Source organism: Lepidochelys olivacea (assembly GCF_965140295.1).
Source record: "Lepidochelys olivacea isolate rLepOli2 genome assembly, chromosome: 20".
Classification (NCBI taxonomy): domain Eukaryota; kingdom Metazoa; phylum Chordata; order Testudines; family Cheloniidae; genus Lepidochelys; species Lepidochelys olivacea.
The window spans coordinates 8,170,879-8,193,677 of NC_140430.1; positions in this window are offsets into that span (position 1 = coordinate 8,170,879).

Genomic DNA, 22,799 nt, shown 5'->3' on the forward strand with positions numbered 1-22,799 from the left:
AAACTTTTACATATTTGAAGACTGTTGTCATGTCCCCCCTCAGTCCTCTCTAGACTAAACATGCCCAATTCTTTCAACCTTTCCTCACAGGTCATACGGCGGACCCTCACCAGAGCGTGCGTCGCTATAGCGCGGATTCGGTATGGCGCGGTCACGGTGATGGATCCCTAATTTAAATATTTAAATTGGGATCCATTATAACGCGGCCCCACTACAACGGGGTCCTCGCGTTAACATGGTGCTGCGCATGGATCCTGAACCCCACATTCTAGTGAGGGGCCAGTGTATTTTCTAACACTCTGATCATTTTTTTTGCTCTCTGGATTCTTCAATTTGTCCACTTCTTTCTTAAAGACTGGACAGAGTACGCCAACTGAGACCTCACAAGGGTCAAGCAGAATGGAGCAATTACCTCCCATGTCTTATATCCAACACTCCTACTAATACACCCCAGAATGACATTGGTCTTTTTTGCAACAGCATCACATTCTTCACCCATAATCAATTTGTGATCCATTATAAGCACCAGCTTCTGGAGTCGTTATTCTGTGAAAATTATAGCCTTTTTTTTTAAAGTCAGTTTCTAGCCCTCGTGGTTGCAGAGAAAAACTGAAAAATGCAAAAAGCTAAAACACGAGAACTCCCAAACATTCTTTTTTTTTTAATCTCATGGTTTTTTGGGACCCTGACTTGTGATTTTTGAACCCCTGAGGCTGACAATTCATAGCCATCAATTTTAAAGCCAAAAGCAACCATAATGATTATCTAGTCTGACCTACCTAGCACAGGCCAGTGAACTCCATGCGGTTATTTACCATCACTTCTGTTTAAGCTTTGACATCTAGTCATTGGTTAAAAGACTCCAAGTGATAGAGAATCCACCCCATCCGGCAGTTAGTTATTCCAATGGTTAATTCACCTCCCTATTAGACATTTGCATTTTATTTCTAGCATGAATTTGGATAGCTTTAGCTCCCAGCTATTGCATTTCAGTCTGCCCTCCTCTGTCAGAAATATCCCCCTGGATGTGCTTATAGACTGTGATCCAGTCACCCTTACCTTTGATAAGTTACATAAACTGAGCTCCTTCAGTCTCTCACTTTCCACCTTCCTCCTCCTACTCAACATTCCTCTGCTTATACCTGAGCTCTCTGAAACTATGCCTTCGCTCGAGCTAGCTCCTCTGGAGTTAGTCTAGTTTGAGTGAGAGCAGCTACAGTGTGAAATAAAATTGGAGCTGCAGAGTGATTGGATTACTGCACAGAGTGATTGGGTAGGTCTATATGGGAGCTGGAGGTGTAATCTCCAGCTGAAGTAGACATACCCACCCTAGTTCATGGTAAAAATAGCAATGCAGCTGCACCTACTGAGGCTCTGGGGGAAGCCCACCCACAATCAACAGCCCCTCCTCCTAGCCTCAGGGGAGGAGCTACCTGGCCCAGGTCTCAACCGAATGTGGGGGACAACAAATGAAAAAACAGGGACAGGAGTGAGGGTCACAGAGTCAAAAGCAGGGGTCCAGAGGGGGACACCAAGCAGAGAACGCTGGACAGCACCCACTGCTCCTCAAAGGCATCCAGGGAGCCAGTGGATGCAGCCCAGAGGAACTCTGCCTGGACACGTGACTAGAGGGACAATCAGAAATAGGTCCCACAGTCACAGAGCACCTCCCATGTCTAGCTTCCTCCTCCTGGTATGGCAGACAGCCACCTTGGCCAACGCCAGGAGGAGATTGATGTGAGGAGGTCTAGCGACTTCATGGGGCCACAGGCAGGGCTGTCCATAGGCATATGCAGCATACGCGGTAGCAGAGGGCACCCGAAAATTTGGGGCACCACCCTTGCTGGAATCCTCTCTTCTCTGGTCCCTCTCCCGCCCTGGGCCGGCGGGCTTCTTCCCGACCCTAATCCTCCCTCCCGCCCTCACTCCTCTGCCAGGCCGGCTGAGGGCTCCAGACTCCGGCTGGATCCAACCCAGCGCCACAGGGAGCCCAGAGCATCACAGCCCTAGCCCAGCGCTGCCCGGAGCGGAGTTCCTCCCTGGACCCTGCCGGCATGCACCACTTGGTCTCTGGGGGCGGCCAGGCAGAGCGAAACTTGCATGTGAGTCAACGGGGGTGCAGGGTTGGAAGGAGGAAGTGAGGGGACTTAAAGTGACACAAGTTCCCCAATACAGATTGAGACTCTGTGTGTGTGTGAGACACACACCCCAACACACACACACACAGAGCCAGGCGTGGCTAGGGGCTGCAGGAAGGCCATGGGCTCTGGCAAGATGCAGCCTCCATGTGACAGCGCAAAGCCTGTCTTGAGTCACTGCCACAGCATCTGCTGTGTACAAAGCTCGGTGTGTGTCAGCAATGGGGGGAGGGTTCTGGGGGCCCGCAGGCAGGGTGTCTGTGCCCCCTCGACACACTGGGGTCAGTGTCACCAGCTGGGGACCGCCTTCAGTGGAGCGTAGGGGCACCAGTTTAATAATACTGCATAGGGGCCTCATAAATCCTAAGGACGGCCCTGGCCACAGGTGGGGCATGCATATATCAGGAAATGAGGGGGAAAGTATGGCTAGAATGTGAGGAGGAGGTTCTGGAGGAGCCAGAAAAGGGGCTGCAATCTGGCACACTCAAGGTAGATGTTCGCCAGGATCTCCCACTCAACGCAGAAGGAGCAGGTGTCAGGGGAGGTGGTGAACCACACCTGTGCTCAGGGCTCTATGAATGAGCTGCCAACTAATATCCCAGGTGGGCAGCGGGACCAAGATGGAATACAAACTGGCCCACTGGTGTTCCTCACCTTCCGTGGATGGTAGGAGGTCCCGGGTGTGGGGGTGAGACATGAGGGTGAGGAAGTGATGGGTGCGGAGCAGCTGTTTCCTGGACGCAGTTCACAGGTCACACAGCCTGCTCAGGTGGTGCAGCAGGGAGGCCTCGTGGGACAGGGGCCTGATGGTGAGGTCTGGAGGGCCAGAGGTGAGGGGTGGACAGAGAGCACCCTCCCGCAGGGCCCGCTCAAGAAAAGCATGAGAGGCAGGTAGTAAGGCTGCCCTCACCTCCTGGAGTATACACTGGGGGATACAGGGGGTGGAGAGCCCCATGTGCCGGCTGGGCACCCAGAGGTCCACCCAGTCCCTCCAGTTGTAGTCTCCTGGATCTCCAATCCTGGTGATACCAGCCAGGACCAACCTCCAGTACACCGAGGGGGACTCCACCACCTGCACACCGAGATAGGGGTTGTGTACCAACGGCTCCGTAAGGAGGTCCTCCCCCTCGGTGGTCACCGCAGACCTGGTCACCAAGACTAGCTTCCTGGTCGTGGTAAAAGACTGGCAGTTCATAGAGGTCTCGCGGGAGACCCTTCATATGGAGGTAGAAGAGCTGCTAGTCATAGCAGATCCCTGGGAGGCAGCAGAGGAAGGCGTGTGCCAAGCAGAGTAGCTGCAGCTGCATGGGCAAGGGGTCTGGTTAGCCGCCTCAAGTACAATCCCGTCCGAAACCTTGGGTATGTACGTGGGGCAGCTAACCTGACCTGCCACAGCTATACTGCTCTTTTTACATGCTAGCTCAATCAGAGCTAGGGTTGCCATCTGTCCAGGACTGTCAATCTTTTTAAGTAGCTGTCCTGGGAAATCTGTAAGTCTTCCCAAGACATTGAAAGTCCTGGCTTTTGTCTCTCTCGTTCTCCAGCTCTCAGCCTGTCTTTCCCTTCAGGTTACCCCTCTGAACAAGGAGCCACCCTTGGTTTGGTCTCTGCCCTGCGTGTGGGAGGGAGCATAATAGAATCTCAGGGTTGGAAGGGACCTCAGGAGGTCATCTAGTCCAACCCCCTGCTCAAAGCAGGACCACTCCTATCAATGGCTTGATGTGGGAAAGTGGGACTTGGTTTGGGTATGTGGGCCCCATTGATTGCTTGGTGGGGGAAGGCGGAACTGGGTGTGAGTATCTGGGTCCCATCGATCGCTTGGCAGGGGAAAGCAGGGCCAGGTCTGTGTCTGCATGGCCCATGGATGGTTCGGCAGGGGAAAGCTCGGCCAGGGCCAGGTTTGCAGGGCCCACTGATGGCTTGGTGGGGAAAAGCAGGACTGGGCCTGGGTACATGGGGCTCATCAATAGTATGGTGGGGGAAGGCAGGACTGGGTCTGGGTATGTGGGGCCCATTGATGGCTTCGTGGATGAAAGTAGGGTCAGGGCCTGGTCTGCAGGACCCATCTCTGGCTTGGCGGGGAAACAGGTGGCTGGACCCCACTCTGCAAGGCCCATTGACGGCTAAGTGGGGGAAGATGGGGCCGTAGCCTGGGTATGTTCAGCCCACAGCTGGCTCAATTGGGGAAGATGGGACTGGGACCAGGTCCACAGGGCCCATCGATGGCGGACAGTGGGGCTTAGACAGGTCTGCAGTGCCCAGCAGTGGCTTAGCAGCGAAGGTGGGACCAGGACGCCCATGGTTGGCTCTGCAGGACTGGGGGGCCCACGGCTGGTTCAGCAGGGGAACGCAGGGCCAGGCCCGGTTATGGGGGGCTCTCTGCGGAGGAAGGGAGGACAGGCCTGCTCTTGATGCAGGCTGCTCCTCAGTATATTGGAAGCCGCGTGGGGAGCGCAGCGAGCGGCACCAACCCTCCCCCGGCTGCTGCGGTGCCCTCCCAAGCACAGCCCCAGTCCCTGCCACACTGGGGATCCCGCCCCCGCTCCAGGGCAGATGCCTCAGTGTGCAGCAGCTACAGGTTGTGCTAACTCCGCTGTGTCCCGCCCAAGGGGCAAGGTGCCACCACCCTCATGGGCCGGCCAGCCAGCTGTGTGCCACGGCTTGGAAGCCTGGCTCGGGCCTCGGGCTGCCCGGCAGGGAGGCTTTGACAGCTGCACTGCCCCTTGTCCCTGCGGAGGCACTGTAGTCTAGCCAGCCTGGGTTGGGTCCCCGCCCTAACACGGGCACGCAGCATCACAACCTCACTGAGCTGCCATTGTACCTAAGGTGAAGCGGGTCTGTGTACAGCTAAGGCCAGCCGAGCCTGCCTCCTTCTGACCAACCAGAGAGCAGGATACTGCCTGTGACCCTGCCTCCTGATTGACAGTTATCTCAGCCAATCCCCCCTCCTTGCTTTGGCATTTCATCGTCATCAATCATCATCATGTTCCTATTACGCCTGTTACGTTTAGGGCAGTGACGAAGCTCCTCCACTCCTGTCTGTTTCTGGAAAGTCTTTCAATGCTTTCCCAGCTGTGCCCCAGGTTTTTCAGCGCAGCTTCCACAGCTCTTCGCCATATTGTTTTTGGTGGACTTGTTTTCGCTTGTCTTCAGGTGTCCATCTTATTGCTACTCTGGTGATGGAATCAATTTCCATCCGAAGCTCATGACCGATCATCTCCAATGCCTCCAGGCAATGATGATACTCAGATCCTCTTGGTTGCACTGTGTCAGAAGATCTTGGTGGGAGATTGTTCTGGGCCAAAAGATGCAGAGGATTTTTCTGAGGTAAGTTGTGTGGAATGAAGACAGTTTGGACATGTCATACTTTCTCATTCCCCAGCATTCTGCACTATAAAGTAGTGTTGAAAGTACGCAGCTCTGATAAATCTTGAGTTTGGTTTTGGTGTTGTATTTTGATGATTTCCAGACTGTATTTAAGCTCCTGAAGGTGTTCCTGAGTTTATTGATTTTGTTCCGGATGTCCTGGCTTGTTCCACCATCCTGGCTGATGGTGTTGCTCAAGTATGTGAATGTTTCTATATTGGTGAGAACATAATCCTCTATCCGTACGAGTGATGGTGAGGCAATATTAAAGATCATGATTGCCTTATTGCAGTTGATTTTCAGTCCGATTTTCTGGCTGAATATGTTGAGTTGAGTTGTTTTCTCTTGTATATGGTGTTGGGTATGTGATAGGAGAGTGACATCATCTGTGAAGTCCACGTCTTCAAGGGATGAGAAGAGTGTCCATTTAATGCCTCTTGGCATGTCTTCTGTTGTACATCGCATTACCCAGTCGATGGCAATGTTAAAGAGGATTGCAGACATGACATACCCTGACGTACTCCTGTTTTGAAGTCAACACTGAGCACACTGTGATCAACACTGCATGTAAAGTTGAAATAGAAGCTTTTGATGACGTTGATTATATGGAAAGGAATTCCAAATGCCTGCAGAATGTGCCATAGGCTGGTTCTGTGAATGCTATCAAAAACCTTCTCAAATTCTATGAACTTTATATAGAGTTGCCGTTGCCATTCTAAGCACTCTTCTATTATGTTTTGTAGAGTGAAGATCTGGTCTGTACATCCATGTCCTTTCCAAAAACCAGTTTGCTCTTTTCTGAGAATGCTATCAACTGCCTCTGATATACGCTGGACTATGATCTTACGCAATACTTTGCTTAGCACAGATAAAAGTGTGATATTATTACAATCACTGAGAGTTCCTTTCTTTGGTATGTTTCAGAATAACAGCCGTGTTAGTCTGTATTCGCAAAAAGAAAAGGAGTACTTGTGGCACCTTAGAGACTAACCAATTTATTTGAGCATGAGCTTTCGTGAGCTACAGCTCACTTCATCGGATGCATATCGTGGAAACTGCAGCAGACTTTATATACACACAGAGAATATGAAACAATACCTCCTCCCACCCCACTGTCCTGCTGGTAATAGCTTATCTAAAGTGATCATCAGGTTGGGCCATTTCCAGCACAAATCCAGGTTTTCTCACCCTCCACCCCCACACACAAATTCACTCTCCTGCTGGTGATAGCCCATCCAAAGTGACAACTCTTTACACAATGTGCATGATAATCAAGTTGGGCCATTTCCTGCACAAATCCAGGTTCTCTCACCCCCTCCCAAAAACCACACACACAAACTCACTCTCCTGCTGGTAATAGCTCATCCAAACTGACCACTCTCCAAGTTTAAATCCAAGTTAAACCAGAACATCTGGGGGGGGGGAGGTAGGAAAAAACAAGGGGAAACAGGCTACCTTGCATAATGACTTAGCCACTCCCAGTCTCTATTTAAGCCTAAATTAATAGTATCCAATTTGCAAATGAATTCCAATTCAGCAGTTTCTCGCTGGAGTCTGGATTTGAAGTTTTTTTGTTTTAAGATAGCGACCTTCATGTCTGTGATTGCGTGACCAGAGAGATTGAAGTGTTCTCCGACTGGTTTATGAATGTTATAATTCTTGACATCTGATTAGTGTCCATTTATTCTTTTACGTTGAGACTGTCCAGTTTGACCAATGTAAATGGCAGAGGGGCATTGCTGGCACATGATGGCATATATCACATTGGTGGATGTGCAGGTGAACGAGCCTCTGATAGTGTGGCTGATGTTATTAGGCCCTGTGATGGTGTCCCCTGAATAGATATGTGGGCACAATTGGCAACGGGCTTTGTTGCAAGGATAAGTTCCTGGGTTAGTGGTTCTGTTGTGGGGTATGTGGTTGTTGGTGAGTATTTGCTTCAGGTTGCGGGGCTGTCTGTAGGCAAGGACTGGCCTGTCTCCCAAGATTTGTGAGAGTGTTGGGTCATCCTTTAGGATAGGTTGTAGATCCTTAATAATGCGTTGGAGGGGTTTTAGTTGGGGGCTGAAGGTGACGGCTAGTGGCGTTCTGTTATTTTCTTTGTTAGGCCTGTCCTGTAGTAGGTAACTTCTGGGAACTCTTCTGGCTCTATCAATCCGTTTCTTTACTTCTGCAGGTGGGTATTGTAGTTGTAAGAAAGCTTGACAGAGATCTTGTAGGTGTTTGTCTCTGTCTGAGGGGTTGGAGCAAATGCGGTTGTATCGCAGAGCTTGGCTGTAGACGATGGATCGTGTGGTGTGGTCAGGGTGAAAGCTGGAGGCATGCAGGTAGAAATAGCGGTCAGTAGGTTTCCGGTATAGGGTGGTGTTTATGTGACCATTGTTTATTAGCACTGTAGTGTCCAGGAAGTGGATCTCTTGTGTGGACTGGACCAGGCTGAGGTTGGTGGTGGGATGGAAATTGTTGAAATCATGGTGGAATTCCTCAAGGGCTTCTTTTCCATGGGTCCAGATGATGAAGATGTCATCAATATAGCGCAAGTAGAGTAGGGGCTTTAGGGGACGAGAGCTGAGGAAGCGTTGTTCTAAATCAGCCATAAAAATGTTGGCATAGTGTGGGGCCATGCGGGTACCCATAGCAGTGCCGCTGATCTGAAGGTATACATTGTCCCCAAATGTGAAATAGTTATGGGTAAGGACAAAGTCACAAAGTTCAGCCACCAGGTTAGCTGTGACATTATCGGGGATAGTGTTCTTGACGGCTTGTAGTCCATCTTTGTGTGGAATGTTGGTGTAGAGGGCTTCTACATCCATAGTGGCCAGGATGGTGTTATCAGGAAGATCACCGATGGATTGAAGTTTCCTCAGGAAGTCAGTGGTGTCTCGAAGGTAGCTGGGAGTGCTGGTAGCGTAGGGCCTGAGGAGGGAGTCTACATAGCCAGACAATCCTGCTGTCAGGGTGCCAATGCCTGAGATGATGGGGCGCCCAGGATTTCCAGGTTTATGGATCTTGGGTAGTAGATAGAATATCCCAGGTCGGGGTTCCAGGGGTGTGTCTATGCGGATTTGATCTTGTGCTTTTTCAGGAAGTTTCTTGAGCAAATGCTGTAGTTGCTTTTGGTAACTCTCAGTGGGATCATAGGGTAATGGCTTGTAGAAACTCGTGTTGGAGAGCTGCCGAGCAGCCTCTTGTTCATATTCCGACCTATTCATGATGACAACAGCACCTCCTTTGTCAGCCTTTTTGATTATGATGTCAGAGTTGTTTCTGAGGCTGTGGATGGCATTGCGTTCCGCATGGCTGAGGTTATGGGGCAAGTGATGCTGCTTTTCCACAATTTCAGCCCGTGCACGTCGGCGGAAGCACTCTATGTAGAAGTCCAGTCTGCTGTTTCGACCTTCAGGAGGAGTCCACCTAGAATCCCTCTTTCTGTAGTGTTGGTAGGGAGACCTCTGTGGATTAGTATGTTGTTCAGTATCTGCACTGTAACCCCATTGGTCCACACATCTGGCACTTTTTCCCTTTCCCAGACTGATGTAAATTGAGGGGCCAGGATAGATGTTGCTAATTTAGGATTTACCTTGAACAATTCTGCATTCAAGTTTTCCTTGCCAGGAGCTTGCCCATTTTTTAAGGATTTGATGGCTTGAATGATCTCTTCCTTAGTTGGGATGTCTGTGTTGATATCTAGATCTTCTTTGCCTCCTTGATGTTTGCTTCCTCTTTAGGTGGCTCTCCGGTCAGGAGTTCTTTGAAATGCTCTGTCCAGCGCATTTCTTGTTCTTTTTCAGTTGTTAGGAGGTGTCCTTGTTTGTTTTTGATGAGAGTGTTTGTTGGTGTCCGTCGTTTACTGCTGTTAAGCCGGGTCACTTTGCAGATGGCTCCTCCAGCAGCTGCATCCTCTGCCTGTGTTGCCAGATTATCATTATATTTCATTCAGTTTGCCATCTCTCCGGTGTGCCCTGCTATGCGGCTCGTGCTATTTATCCTGCAGCTGCTGGGATTTTGTGACTTCTCTCTTCAGGACTCATCTGGTTTCCAGGGCGTTCCACAGTGCCGGGTGTCAACCCCTCCTTCCTTCTCGTCTGCCTGGAGCCCAGACGGGCGTCACTGCTCTGCTTTGGCGTGTAATGACTGACAAATAGCCTGACCAATGAGCTGTTAAACTCATTTCGATTGACGTTAATGTCCGCCTTTCGTATTTGAAGAGGTCCTTGATTGACATTTGTCCACCCTATGGAAAGTAAGAGTGATTTTGATTGACGGCTTTTTCTTCTAATGGCAACAGAGCACAGCGGGAAATTTCTCTGGTGGACAGGGAGGGAGGCGGTGCGTGGCAGGCCCGGCCACCAATGACTTGCAGGTGGGCGGAGCAGCGCGTCCAATGCGGTCGGGAGGCGGGGCTGGACAGCTGCCGTTACCGTCTGTCGCAGGAGGCAGCCGCGGGCCGGGGTGAGTGTGTGAGGTGAGCGTGGGACGTGGAGCTGCTGTCATGAGCTACTCAGGTGAGAGGCTGCCGGGGCCGGGCTCTCGGGGAGGGGGGTTCTGCGCTGCCCCTCCTCCCCCGTCCCTCCCCGCGGCCTGCGGGCCTTGCTCCGAGCTCTCCCCGTGCCCTCGGCGCCCCGGGGCGGGCCTGGACGCGGGCGAAGGGCTGGCCCAGGAGCTCGCTCCTTATTGCGCACCGCCTCCGCCGTGGGGCTGGGGGGACGGCGGGTGGGGACCTGACCGTCGCTTTCCACCCGCCGCATGAGCGTGGGGCTTGTGGGGGCCCGGCCGGTTCTGACCCCGGCCCCATAGCACAGAGCTGTCCTAGATCTGCAGGGGGGGCCGCCGCCACTGACCCCGACCCCCTACTGCATGGCACGGGGCCTGAAGGGGTTGGAGCTGGCGGACCCTGACAGCCTACCGCAAACATGGCCTGGGGCCTTGGGGTGGGGCTGGCCCTGATCCCGATCCCCTGTTGCACGGCATGGCATGCGGGTGGCACTGGCCCTGACCCCCCTGCTGCATGGCATGGTATGGGGGTTAGCACGGGCTCCAAGGGGGAGGAGGGCTGGCACTGGTCCTGATCCCTGCTGCGTGGCATGGCACAGCACGGAGATCAGCACTGGCTCCGACCCTCTGGCGCATGGCACCGTGTGGGGCCTGGTGGGGGGCTGGTGCGGGGCCTGGTGGGGTGTTGGTGCTGACCCTGTCCCCCTATTGCACAGCGTGGGGCCTAGTGGGGCACTGATCCCCTCCCCCTACCACACAGCATTATAGGGGGCCTGATACTCCCCATACACACATTATCTCCACCACACAGTGTGTTACGGAGTTTGGGGGGTGTGTGTGTGTCTGGCACTGACACACACACGCATACATATGCAACATTGAATGGGCCTCTGGTGATGGGGGTATAATAACTAGAGTAGAAGCTGACGTTGTTTCCCCTTGTATGCAGCATTGCATTGGTGTGAGTATGTGCGTAATAAATAATGAGGGAGGGGAAAACCTGCACTGGTAATATTCTGTCAGTTGTGAGTTTTGGAGACTGTGAGGGTAAAGGTGGAATTGATTATACCCTTACCTTACTGTCACTTGGCAATGATGGATGAGGGAAGGAATTTACACTGCTTCCTCACATACACTCACCATTGCTTGAAGGAATTGGGTATAATAAGGGTGGAGAAGGTGATGGTGATATCTTCTCTCCTTTCTCCCTCACACCATTGTATGGGCTTTGGAGGGCAAGTAATAAGCAAGAAGAAGAAGTTGGCACCAATATCCCTGGCTGATGAGCTCGGGGAGGGTGGGGGAATAAGCAGGATAAAGCTGGCACAGATTCTTCCCTTCCCCCTGCATCTGATGAGCTCGGGAGAGAGAAATTGAGATTTATACCCAGCTAGGGTGACAAGGCATGTGGGATTCTGCATATGAGAGGGGGCGTCAATCCCTGCTTCTCCTACCCTCTGTTGAAACAAAGGAAAGGGTAGTTGAATTGTCCTTTGAGAGTCTCAGGTATTCGGCTGGTAGCCCAGAATTTGCAGCTTTGCTGCTTTTTGCTACAGGTTTGAGATTTTTTTCTTCCTCAGTGTGGTTGCAATTAACTGCCTTTGGGTGCTGGGTTACACGTTTTGCATTAAATAAAATGAGAGAGGTTGTGGGGGGGAGGCAGGGAAAGTACTAACCTTAGAGCTCAGATTCAATAATACTGTACTGCTAAAAGACTATTAATCTAGCTATGAAATTTGCCTTATTCTGGTATACTCAATTGTATGTGGAATGTTCAGAACGTTACCTTCCAATACAATGTGTTTCAGAGTAACAGCCGTGTTAGTCTGTATTCGCAAAAAGAAAAGGAGTACTTGTGGCACCTTAGAGACTAACCAATTTATTAGAGCATAAGCTTTCGTGAGCTACAGCTCACTTCATCAGATGCATATCGTGGAAACTGCAGCAGACTTTATATATACACACAGAGAATATGAACCAATACCTCCTCCCACCCCACTGTCCTGCTGGTAATAGCTTATCTAAAGTGATCATCAGGTGGGCCATTTCCAGCACAAATCCAGGTTTTCTCACCCTCCACCCCCCCACACAAATTCACTCTCCTGCTGGTGATAGCCCATCCAAAGTGACAACTCTTTGTCATGCACATTGTGTAATCAAGTTGGGCTATTTCCTGCACAAATCCAGGTTTTCTCACATCCCCCCCACCCCCATACACACACAAACTCACTCTCCTGCTGGTAATAGCTCATCCAAACTGACCACTCTTCAAGTTTAAATCCAAGTTAAACCAGAACATCTGGGGGGGGGGTAGGAAAAAACAAGAGGAAACAGGCTACCTTGCATAATGACTTAGCCACTCCAAGTCTCTATTTAAGCCTAAATTAATAGTATCCAATTTGCAAATGAATTCCAATTCAGCAGTTTCTCGCTGGAGTCTGGATTTGAAGTTTTTTTTGTTTTAAGATAGCGACCTTCATGTCTGTGATTGCGTGACCAGAGAGATTGAAGTGTTCTCCGACTGGTTTATGAATGTTATAATTCTTGACATCTGATTTGTGTCCATTTATTCTTTTACGTAGAGACTGTCCAGTTTGACCAATGTAAATGGCAGAGGGGCATTGCTGGCACATGATGGCATATATCACATTGGTGGATGTGCAGGTGAACGAGCCTCTGATAGTGTGGCTGATGTTATTAGGCCCTGTGATGGTGTCCCCTGAATAGATATGTGGGCACAATTGGCAACGGGCTTTGTTGCAAGGATAAGTTCCTGGGTTAGTGGTTCTGTTGTGGGGTATGTGGTTGTTGGTGAGTATTTGCTTCAGGTTGTGGGGCTGTCTGTAGGCAAGGACTGGCCTGTCTCCCAAGATTTGTGAGAGTGTTGGGTCATCCTTTAGGATAGGTTGTAGATCCTTAATAATGCGTTGGAGGGGTTTTAGTTGGGGGCTGAAGGTGACAGCTAGTGGCGTTCTGTTATTTTCTTTGTTAGGCCTGTCCTGTAGTAGGTAACTTCTGGGAACTCTTCTGGCTCTATCAATCTGTTTCTTTACTTCCGCAGGTGGGTATTGTAGTTGTAAGAAAGCTTGACAGAGATCTTGTAGGTGTTTGTCTCTGTCTGAGGGGTTGGAGCAAATGCGGTTGTATCGCAGAGCTTGGCTGTAGACGATGGATCGTGTGGTGTGGTCAGGGTGAAAGCTGGAGGCATGCAGGTAGGAATAGCGGTCAGTAGGTTTCCGGTATAGGGTGGTGTTTATGTGACCATTGTTTATTAGCACTGTAGTGTCCAGGAAGTGGATCTCTTGTGTGGACTGGACCAGGTTGAGGTTGGTGGTGGGATGGAAATTGTTGAAATCATGGTGGAATTCCTCAAGGGCTTCTTTTCCATGGGTCCAGATGATGATGTCATCAATATAGCGCAAGTAGAGTAGGGGCTTTAGGGGATGAGAGCTGAGGAAGCGTTGTTCTAAATCAACCATATGGTGGTTCTAAATCAACCATTCATTTGCAAATTGGATACTATTAATTTAGGCTTAAATAGAGACTTGGAGTGGCTAAGTCATTATGCAAGGTAGCCTGTTTCCTCTTGTTTTTTCCTACCCCCCCCCCCCCAGATGTTCTGGTTTAACTTGGATTTAAACTTGAAGAGTGGTCAGTTTGGATGAGCTATTACCAGCAGGAGAGTGAGTTTGTGTGTGTATGGGGGTGGGGGGGATGTGAGAGAACCTGGATTTGTGCAGGAAATAGCCCAACTTGATTGTCATGCACATTGTGTAAAGAGTTGTCACTTTGGATGGGCTATCACCAGCAGGAGAGTGAATTTGTGTGGGGGGGTGGAGGGTGAGAGAACCTGGATTTGTGCTGGAAATGGCCCACCTGATGATCACTTTAGATAAGCTATTACCAGCAGGACAGTGGGGTGGGAGGAGGTATTGGTTCATATTCTCTGTGTGTATATATAAAGTCTGCTGCAGTTTCCACGATATGCATCTGATGAAGTGAGCTGTAGCTCACGAAAGCTTATGCTCTAATAAATTGGTTAGTCTCTAAGGTGCCACAAATACAATGTGTGCAATTTGGACAAATTAATAGTATAATTGGGTTTGTAACTCCTGCTTTGCTTGACACTTTTGTGTCTAAATATAAGGGGTTCACCTTGATCAGTGGTGAAAATCTCTCACTTATCAAGACCCATACCTCAACTGTGCACTGTGATAGCTGGCCACTGTATTGCTCCCTTTCTTCCCCAAGGTGGCAGCCTGTTCAATGCTGTGCAGGTATGGCAAGGATTCTCAACCATAGGGTCATGGAACTGCTATCATTTTCTACAGACTCTAAGGCTTAATGTAAAAACTGTTTACATTTGTTATGGTTGTGAAGAACCTTCTGAACTGAATCTATCTTGTAGGGGAAAGTTGTACTTTCTTATAGAAAATGTTGTGAACAATTTTTGCTTGATGTATTTTTAAATATTAAATGATTGAGTTCACATGCATTGACTGTAATAACTGATTTCAGTCATCCATAACATAACTAGAGGGTCATAGAATTTGTTGCTTCTGTATGTCCAGCTCATAACATGCACCTGCAGCTGATTGTATCCCTCTTTCTCCCCCCACAAGTTCCCTGAATGCCACCCTCACATCCCCCTCTATTTTAGTCTCTGCAACCCACCCTCAAACTGGGGGTTCTGAGTGTGTTCCCCTGCCCCTGTGGCTCTGGGTGCCCTCCCCTCTCTACCATAGGTGAAAGAACTTGCAAAAGCAAACTGTTAGCTCTTTTCATTGCTGAAACAGCACAAAAGGTTCTGGGATGTGGCATTACAGAAGGAGAAGTGGTTGGTTTGGGGGGTCATCAGTGGATAAAAGTTAAGAATCCCTATTAAGTAGTATGGTAAAGAGCTTTGATGTGGTGTATATTGGAAGGAACTATAGAAGTTTTGCTTGTCTATTATACAGTTTGTAGGGAAAGTCTTATTTTTGTAGAAATAGGGTAAAAGTGATGTGAAGCATGTAGCCCTCCTCAAAACAAGAATGCATTTTATATTGGGAGATGAAGGTTTTCAGGATGTACTCCTTGACTGCAACCTTGTAGGCTGTTGCAAATATTAAGAATATATATTACTTGAGGCTTTCTCCGTTTTCATTTTTGTGGAATTAAAAGCCTTAATCTGAGGTCTGTGTTAATGCTTGTATGGATTATAGGATTATTTCTTGAGGAGGAGGTGGGGGTAGGGGTAGAACATAGTAATGGCTCAATATACATACGTTTTTTATCATTGTTCACCTAGAAAACACATTAATGTGATGAGTATCCATTGCAAAATAGATGCCCATATTAAAATTAAAAAACCAAAAAAAAAAACTAAATAGCTCAGCCCTGGAAGAATGTGTGCAGACTTTGAAGCTAGATGAATGTGGCATAACAGAAGAAATTGGTTGACTTTGGGAACTGTGGTTGACTTTGGGAATTGGGTGCCAGAAATTGCCAGCTACGAACACAGACGGAGCAGGAAGAGTATGCTGATACACACTTTTGCACACAAGTAATTGTGGTCAGAGGTGTAATGAGACCAGACTGGGGTTTCTGCACTTAATTCACCAGTCTTCATCTAATACAGTTACTTTTTGATGTTTCTGGCCTTGTGAAATGAGTGGAGTGTGGTGTTAGGGTGGATGATGGACCTGGCCCTACATCCAGGTTCTACTCAAATCTTCCAGAAATATAACTTTGGTTGATACTTAAGGTATGTCTAGGCTAGAGTTTAGCCCTGTTGTAACTTGAGTTGTTGGTTGCCCTTCTGTTCCCTTTCCTGCAGTATATTATGTCTATAGTCATTCAGTTTCTCTGTACAGGTGATTCGATTAGCAGAAAAGTTAATAAGATTCCATTATCTGTTCATATATCTGTGGTTAAATGATTCTTTGGTAAAGGATTCTACGTAAATGTTTTGCATATACAGGAGGCATGACGTACAGCTTAATACGTTCTGTATTAACTTCTGTATCTCTGATATAAAGTGGCTTAAAACATACCCAGACATGTACAAGAAGCAAAGGTAAAGCAAAACCCTCCTATCTTTGTACTGGAAGTAGGCATTATATCTCTGTTCCTTATCTTTAGAAGAACCAAGACTACACCTCTATGTAACTCCATTCTTGAATGGAGTTGTCTGTTTAAAATTGGTATCATCTAGTGTGAAGTCTTCCAGTTTCTAACTAAAATTCTCAGTGACTTGATGGTAACTTCAAGAGGTGAGCTCGCTTTGTATGTGGCGCCTATTGAGGTGTGTGTAATCTTGAGGAGTCACCTTTCTGTACCAGCATCAAACAGAAGCATGTCAGTCAGCCTCTTGCAGGGCTAGAAATGCAGCACTATTGCTGATGTAGGAAAATGCTAAAACTAGTCAGGAAACTTGTGTATTCTAGGTTCTAAGAGGAGACGATAATGCCAGTTTTAAAAAGCTACTGGCTCACAACTTTTTTGGTGATCAGTCCTGCTCCCTTCTCTGCAACAGACACTCTGTGTAGCAGATCCAGTGTAGTCCTACTCTGGGTCTGGATAGGAATTTGGGAGCCCACATAAGGGGATTCACGCCGAACCTAACCTAGCAGGGAGATTCTTGTGTACTAGGGATTTGGCAGTGGGGGTTCAGAAACTTTGGTTAAAATCCAGTGGTGCTGACTGTTTTGGCCATGGTTACCATTGCAGCTAATCCATGTTCTTCACTGGTATGATGGCACCTATCAGTAAATGACAAATTTTGTACTGGAGACAAGCCCCTAGTGAGGGCACAGGCAATGGAGAGCATATCCCATCCCTAAGACTGTATTACCAGATGCAAAGCAAGTTGCTAGTGAGTGATTCCTTCCCTTCCAGTCCAAGATGTTGCTGTGATCTAGGCCTTGGGCAAATAACAGCCTTTGTTCCAAGCTGCATCTTTCTATAGATATTGAAAAACAAAACTCACCAGTTCCCGTTGGAAGGGTATCTTTTCAGACACAAGTGCTAGAAACTTAAGCTTGAATTAAAATAACATTATACAGAAACTCATGAGTAAGGACACTACTCTCGAGAGCAGTGGTTTTCAGACTGCGGGTCGCGACCCAATAATGGGTCACGGTGGCTCTGGTCAGCACCACTGACTGGGCCATTAAAAGTCCTGTTGGCGGTGCTGCCCGACTAAGGCAGGCTAGTCCCTACCTGTTCTGACCACCGGAAGTGGCCAGCAGCAGGTCCAGCCCCTGCCCCGAGCACCAGCTCCACACTCCCATTGGCCGGGAACCACCAGGTGGGAGCTTGGGGGGTGATGCCTACCATGAGAGCCACATGGAGCTGCTTGCACGACTCCACCTAGGAGCTGGACCTGCTGCTGAACACTTTCAGGGTGCAGCATGGTCCGCAGTGCAAGGACAGGTAGGGACCAGCCTGCCTTAACCCCCTCCCTCCCACCATGCCACTGACTGGGAGCTGCCCAAGGTAAGCCCATGCTCCAACCCCGTGTGCCCAGCCCTGAGCCCCCACCCAAACCCCCCATCCCAGAGCCCTGACCCCCTCCCGCACCCCAACCCCCTTCCCCAGTCCTGAGGCCCTCCCACACACCCAGAGCCCGCTCCTGCATCCCAAACCCTTTGTTCCTGGCCCCATCCCACAGCCTGCACTCCTGCCCCAGCCCTGAACCCCTCCCAAACCCCTCATCCTCCAGCTCCGTTGGGTCACAGGCATCAATTTTCTTCAACTGGGTCGCCAGCAAAAAAAATTTGAAAACCACTGCTCTAGAACATGTTTCCTACTTGTTGCTGTTATCGTACTCCTGAGGGAATTCTGCGCCAAGAAAATAAAAATGCTGCACACAATATTTTTAAAATTTTGCAAATTTTATTTGTTACTAAATAAATGTGGAGGCTCCAGCATAGCAGTGGTGAGCACAGACCACTGGCTGCACAGAGGTGAGAGATCACCCTGTAGGCCCCCCACCCGTTGAACAGGGACTCTGCAGTGAGGCTGCACCTGACCCTAGCAGAGCACAAGGGCTGGGCCTGCTGCAGAAACACCCTTGGGCTCTGCACCAGTTGTGGGCAGGCAGGCTCAGCCCAACAGGGTCCAACTGTGGAGGGCTTAGTGTAGGTGGATCTAGATGTGGGATAAGAGGGTTTTGTGTGGGGCACCCTGGGTGGGGGAAGCTCAGTGGAGGATCTGGATGCACAAGGGAGGTTCCAGATGCAGGGACAATGGGACTCTGCAGGGGGGTCCAGGTGGAGAGAGATGAGATTCAGCGAGGGTGTCTGGGAGTGGGACTTGCTGGGTTTGGGGGTCTGGGTGCAGCCGATTAGGACTCAGTGGGGGTCCAGGTGCGGAGGGCTCGTCAGGGTGGTCCAGGTGCAGGGGTGTGGGGTTTGTCAGAGTGGGGGTTCAATGGGCCTGCTTAATAGGGGAGCCTCAGCTGCTGCCAGCACCAGGATCCCCCCCATCCGCTTCTCTTCCCCATCCTATCCCTTTCTCCACCGCTCCTATCTCCCTCCCCTCACTCCTACATCCCGTCCCCCTTTCTTCCCCACTACCTCTTTTCCCCCCTCAGCCACCCTTGCAATGACTCACCAGTGGCACTCACCATTGTATGGAAAACAGGATGGCTCCCAGCACGCATAGAACTGACACTAAACTGGGAGGAGTGGTAGATACGGAGGGTAGGGATAGGATACAGAGGGACCTAGACAAATTAGAGGATTGGGCCAAAAGAAATCTGATGAGGTTCAACAAGGACAAATGCAAAGTCCGGCACTTAGGACGGAAGAATCCCATGCACTGCTACAGACTAGGGACTGAATAGCTAGGCAGCAGTTCTGCAGAAAAGGACCTGGGGTTAAAGTGGATGAGAAGTTGACTCATATCCAGCAGTGTGCCCTTGTTGCCAAGACGGCTAACGGCATTTTCGGCTGTATAAGTAGGGGCATTGCCAGCAGATTGAGGGACGTGATCATTCCCCCTCTATTCAACATTGGTGAGGCCTCATCTGGAGTACTGTGTCCAATTTTGGGCCTCACGCTACAAGAAGGATGTGGAAAGAGTCCAGCGGAGGGCAACAAAAACTATTAGGGGGCTGGAGCACATGACTTACGAGGAGAGGCTGAGGGAACTGGGATTGTTTAGTCTGCAGAAGAGAAGAATGAGGGCGGGATTTGATAGGTGCTTTCAAGTACCTGAAAGGGGGTTCCAAAGAGGAGGGATCTAGACTGTTTTCAGTGGTAGCAGATGACAGAACGAGGAGTAATGGTCTCAAGTTGCAGTGCGGGAGGTTTAGGTTGGATATTAGGAAAAACTTTTTCATTAAGGTGGAATCTCCTTCCTTAGAGGTTTTTAAGGTCCGGCTTGACAAAGCCCTGGCTGGGATGATTTAGTTTGGGATTGGTCCTGCTTTGAGCAGGGGGTTGAACTAGATGACCTCCTGAGGTCCCTTCCAACCCTGATATTCTATGATAGAAGAGGGGTATGACTGGCACCAGGACCAAGGAGGCAGAGTCAGCTAGCGGGAGGGGCACTCTCCATCATCCAGGCAGCTCTGCACTCTCAGAAATAGGCAGTGGCATGTGACCTCACACAGCCCCCATCGGTTCTGTTGAGGGAGCAATACCCCCTCTCCTCCCTAAACTATGCTCATGGGAGGGGACCCCCCTCCCCCCGATTTGCCTCTCTTCTGGCTGCTCTTGGTGTGTGTCTCCCCAGCAGCACAGCATGACCACTCTTGAGACTTCCCTTTGCTTCCCCAACCTTATCTGTGGGGGCATGAATTCTATACGCTCAGAGGTGCAGAATTCTTTCGGAGTAATATACGTTTTTCTGATCTCTTTTTAGGAGTATCCACTGTGATACAGTCTGGCTTATTTGGGTGCATTTGATGGTCAGATCTTAAATAGCATAGATTCTCCTTATGCTCTAGCTAGAACAGCTGGCATTACCATATAATCTTGGGTTTTGACCACCTTTTGGTCTTTTTCTAGGTTATGGCAACTGGAACTCTGGGACAAACAGAGGCAAGTATAGTAAAATCTTAATACATTATTATGAACAAATGTCATTTAATGTAATCAGTTAGAAAAATGATTATAAAATTGAAGGTTTTCACAGCTCAAATCTGTTCCCCCATGTCTGAATAAAATCCTCTTAGGTCACACACCAGTCTATTTCGGTCAGCATTGCATAGCCCATTTAACTGTGACAGTCAACTCTAGCTGGAAAACTTATTTTTGTAAAAACCAAAAAAAATCATGATTTTTCCCACTTTTCAATCAACTAGTTATTTTGTCAAAATATACAGTAAGGTGAGCTTGCTAGCAGTGTCATTGTTTTACTACTTGTGTTAGAGTATCACTTAAGGTCCCCATTTAAGATCAGAGTTAAAGGGACAAGACAGAGGGAAGGTGAGAGAGATTGTGACTTCCCCAAAGATATTCTAGGTCAATGGTAGATCAGGAATAGATCTGAGGTATCCTGACTCCTAGGTAAGTGCTCTGTCTACGACCTTCTAATGCTATTAAATATTCTTAAACTACAAAAGACATTAGAACAAAGTACAGCTTGCATTAAGAATGGCATCTGAGTCCTCACATTGTTACTGCAGAACACATTGGCCATGCCACAGATCAGTGAGCAAGGAGGAACCAAGTATCCTCTCCCCCCTGTTCAGGCAGAGATCATCTGTACTTCTCTGCACCCTAAAAGGGAAGCTGAGTACCAAAGCAGATTGGCTTGAGCAATCAGTCAGTGGGCTCGAGCTCCTTTGCCCAGTGCTTTGGCTAAATGTATCCATTTGCGTCCATGAGATATTCATCTCCAGGAGGTGAGATCTCACAGCATCCACTGCTCCTGTTCTGTCTCGGGTACAGCCAGAGTTATTGGTATCCCTTCCATCCAGTGTTTATGCTGTCCCAGATCCTCCAGAAGATCAGGGAGGGGAGAGCAAGGGTAAGTCTGGGTAAGCTCTTTATTGACCAAGGAGACAGGATTTCTCTGGCTTGATCAACCTTGCATCAGGCCCTCCTGTCTTCCTTCTTCACAGAGAGGTTCCATTATTGCAAGAACCAGCTCACTAGGACAATCCAGAAAGGCAAAGTTGAGCTGCCTGGCATTTGGAAGGAGACGAAGGACTGAGGAATAGCCAGAGAAGCCTATTTCTGCTCTTCTGGCATCTAGAAGAGTCAGCCAACAGCACTGTCTCTCAACTAGGACAAGTTCCAGGAGCTGGCGTAGCAAGCCCAAGTGTCTCCAGCTAAGGCCCTGGTAGGAGGCAAGATGGGCCAATGATTGAGGCATGAGCTAAGGACTTGGGAGACCTGGGTTCAATTCCCGCCTCTGCTATGAGTTTCCTGTGTGACCTCAGACAAGTCACTTCTCTCTGTGCCTCAGTTCCCCATATGTACAAAGGGGTGAGGAGACGATAAGAACGTTAGAGTGTGAGGTGCACTCAGTGAGGAACATTTCTAATTTATTCAGAGATCACAATTTTAACTGACCCACTCTCCCATGGTACCAGTACCTTTAGGTTAAACATTATGTTTCTCACCATTCTAGAAAAGAGAGCTTTTTGTTTTAAAAGAAAACTTTCATAGAAGCAATGGCATCTGGTAGTTAGGAAATAAAAGAATTAAAATAAATCAATCTTTGCAGACCACTTTCTTAACAAAAAAAAAAAAAAAGTCCATATCTGACATGCTAGGAAAAGGATTTGGACTGACAAATTACCCCAGAGAAACGGGGTTTGATTTGGAAGAGAGGAGCAGCAACTGTAACATGATACAAAAAATGTCTTAAGATACTGCTTCAATGGTGCCTCACAACGGTGAGATACTAAATGGGGATAAATGTTGGAAAAACCGCGATGAAAGAGGAGATTGTGTGTATATATATACAGTGGATGTGCCCAGCTGTTAGAGCATTGGGATACAATTCATAACCAAACTTCACAAACTGTTGGATATCTATTCTAAAGGATCCTCCGATAATCCTTCTAGCAAAAAATGGTCACATAAACAGAATGAAGAATTAATCTCATCTGCTAGTAGCTGCTAAGCTACTGCTAGCCCCCTAGCAGGAAAAAAAAATAGTCCAGCTCTAGAGGAATGGTTCAAAAAATGTGGCAGGTTGTTATGGAAAAATTAATGCACCAATTACATACTCGGCAAAACAAAGGACAAATAGTTACTTAGATATTTGGTTACCTTTATTCAATACTCAAAGTACATTCTCCTGCAAAATATCAGTGCACCTGTCCAATTTTTTTGAATATTACTATTTGATAGGCCTGGCTTGTTCAATATGTGCAATCAGATTTTACTCTCTGTGATAAAATCACAGAACCCGCGTGTTGTGGGCATTGTAAAGTGGTAGCACCCTGTGAAATAGAGCTGATTTATTGTATGACTAGGTTGCTCTAAAGAAGAGCTCACTGTTGTAATGACTATTTTGTCTCCAACGTTTACATGGCAGAGATTTGTAAACCTGTTAAACCTTCCTAAATAAATAGTTAGAGAAGATTGTGAGGGGCCGTGGAGGGAACATCTGTCCCTACAGTGGTGCTACCATCAAAGGGCCTGGGAGAAGCTCTGTTCAGCACCTTGGAGTCTACAGGCAGAAGGTAAATTTTCTTTCCACTAGGAGACTAATGAAGCCACCCTGAGGAAGTGCTTAATCTACCTCCCCTGCCCCCTCCATACATGCATGGGGCTAATCCCTGGGGTTACTGAGCAAACTATTCTTCTGGGAACTGTTACTTACGGGGTCTCTCCTTGGCCAGGAGACTCGCAG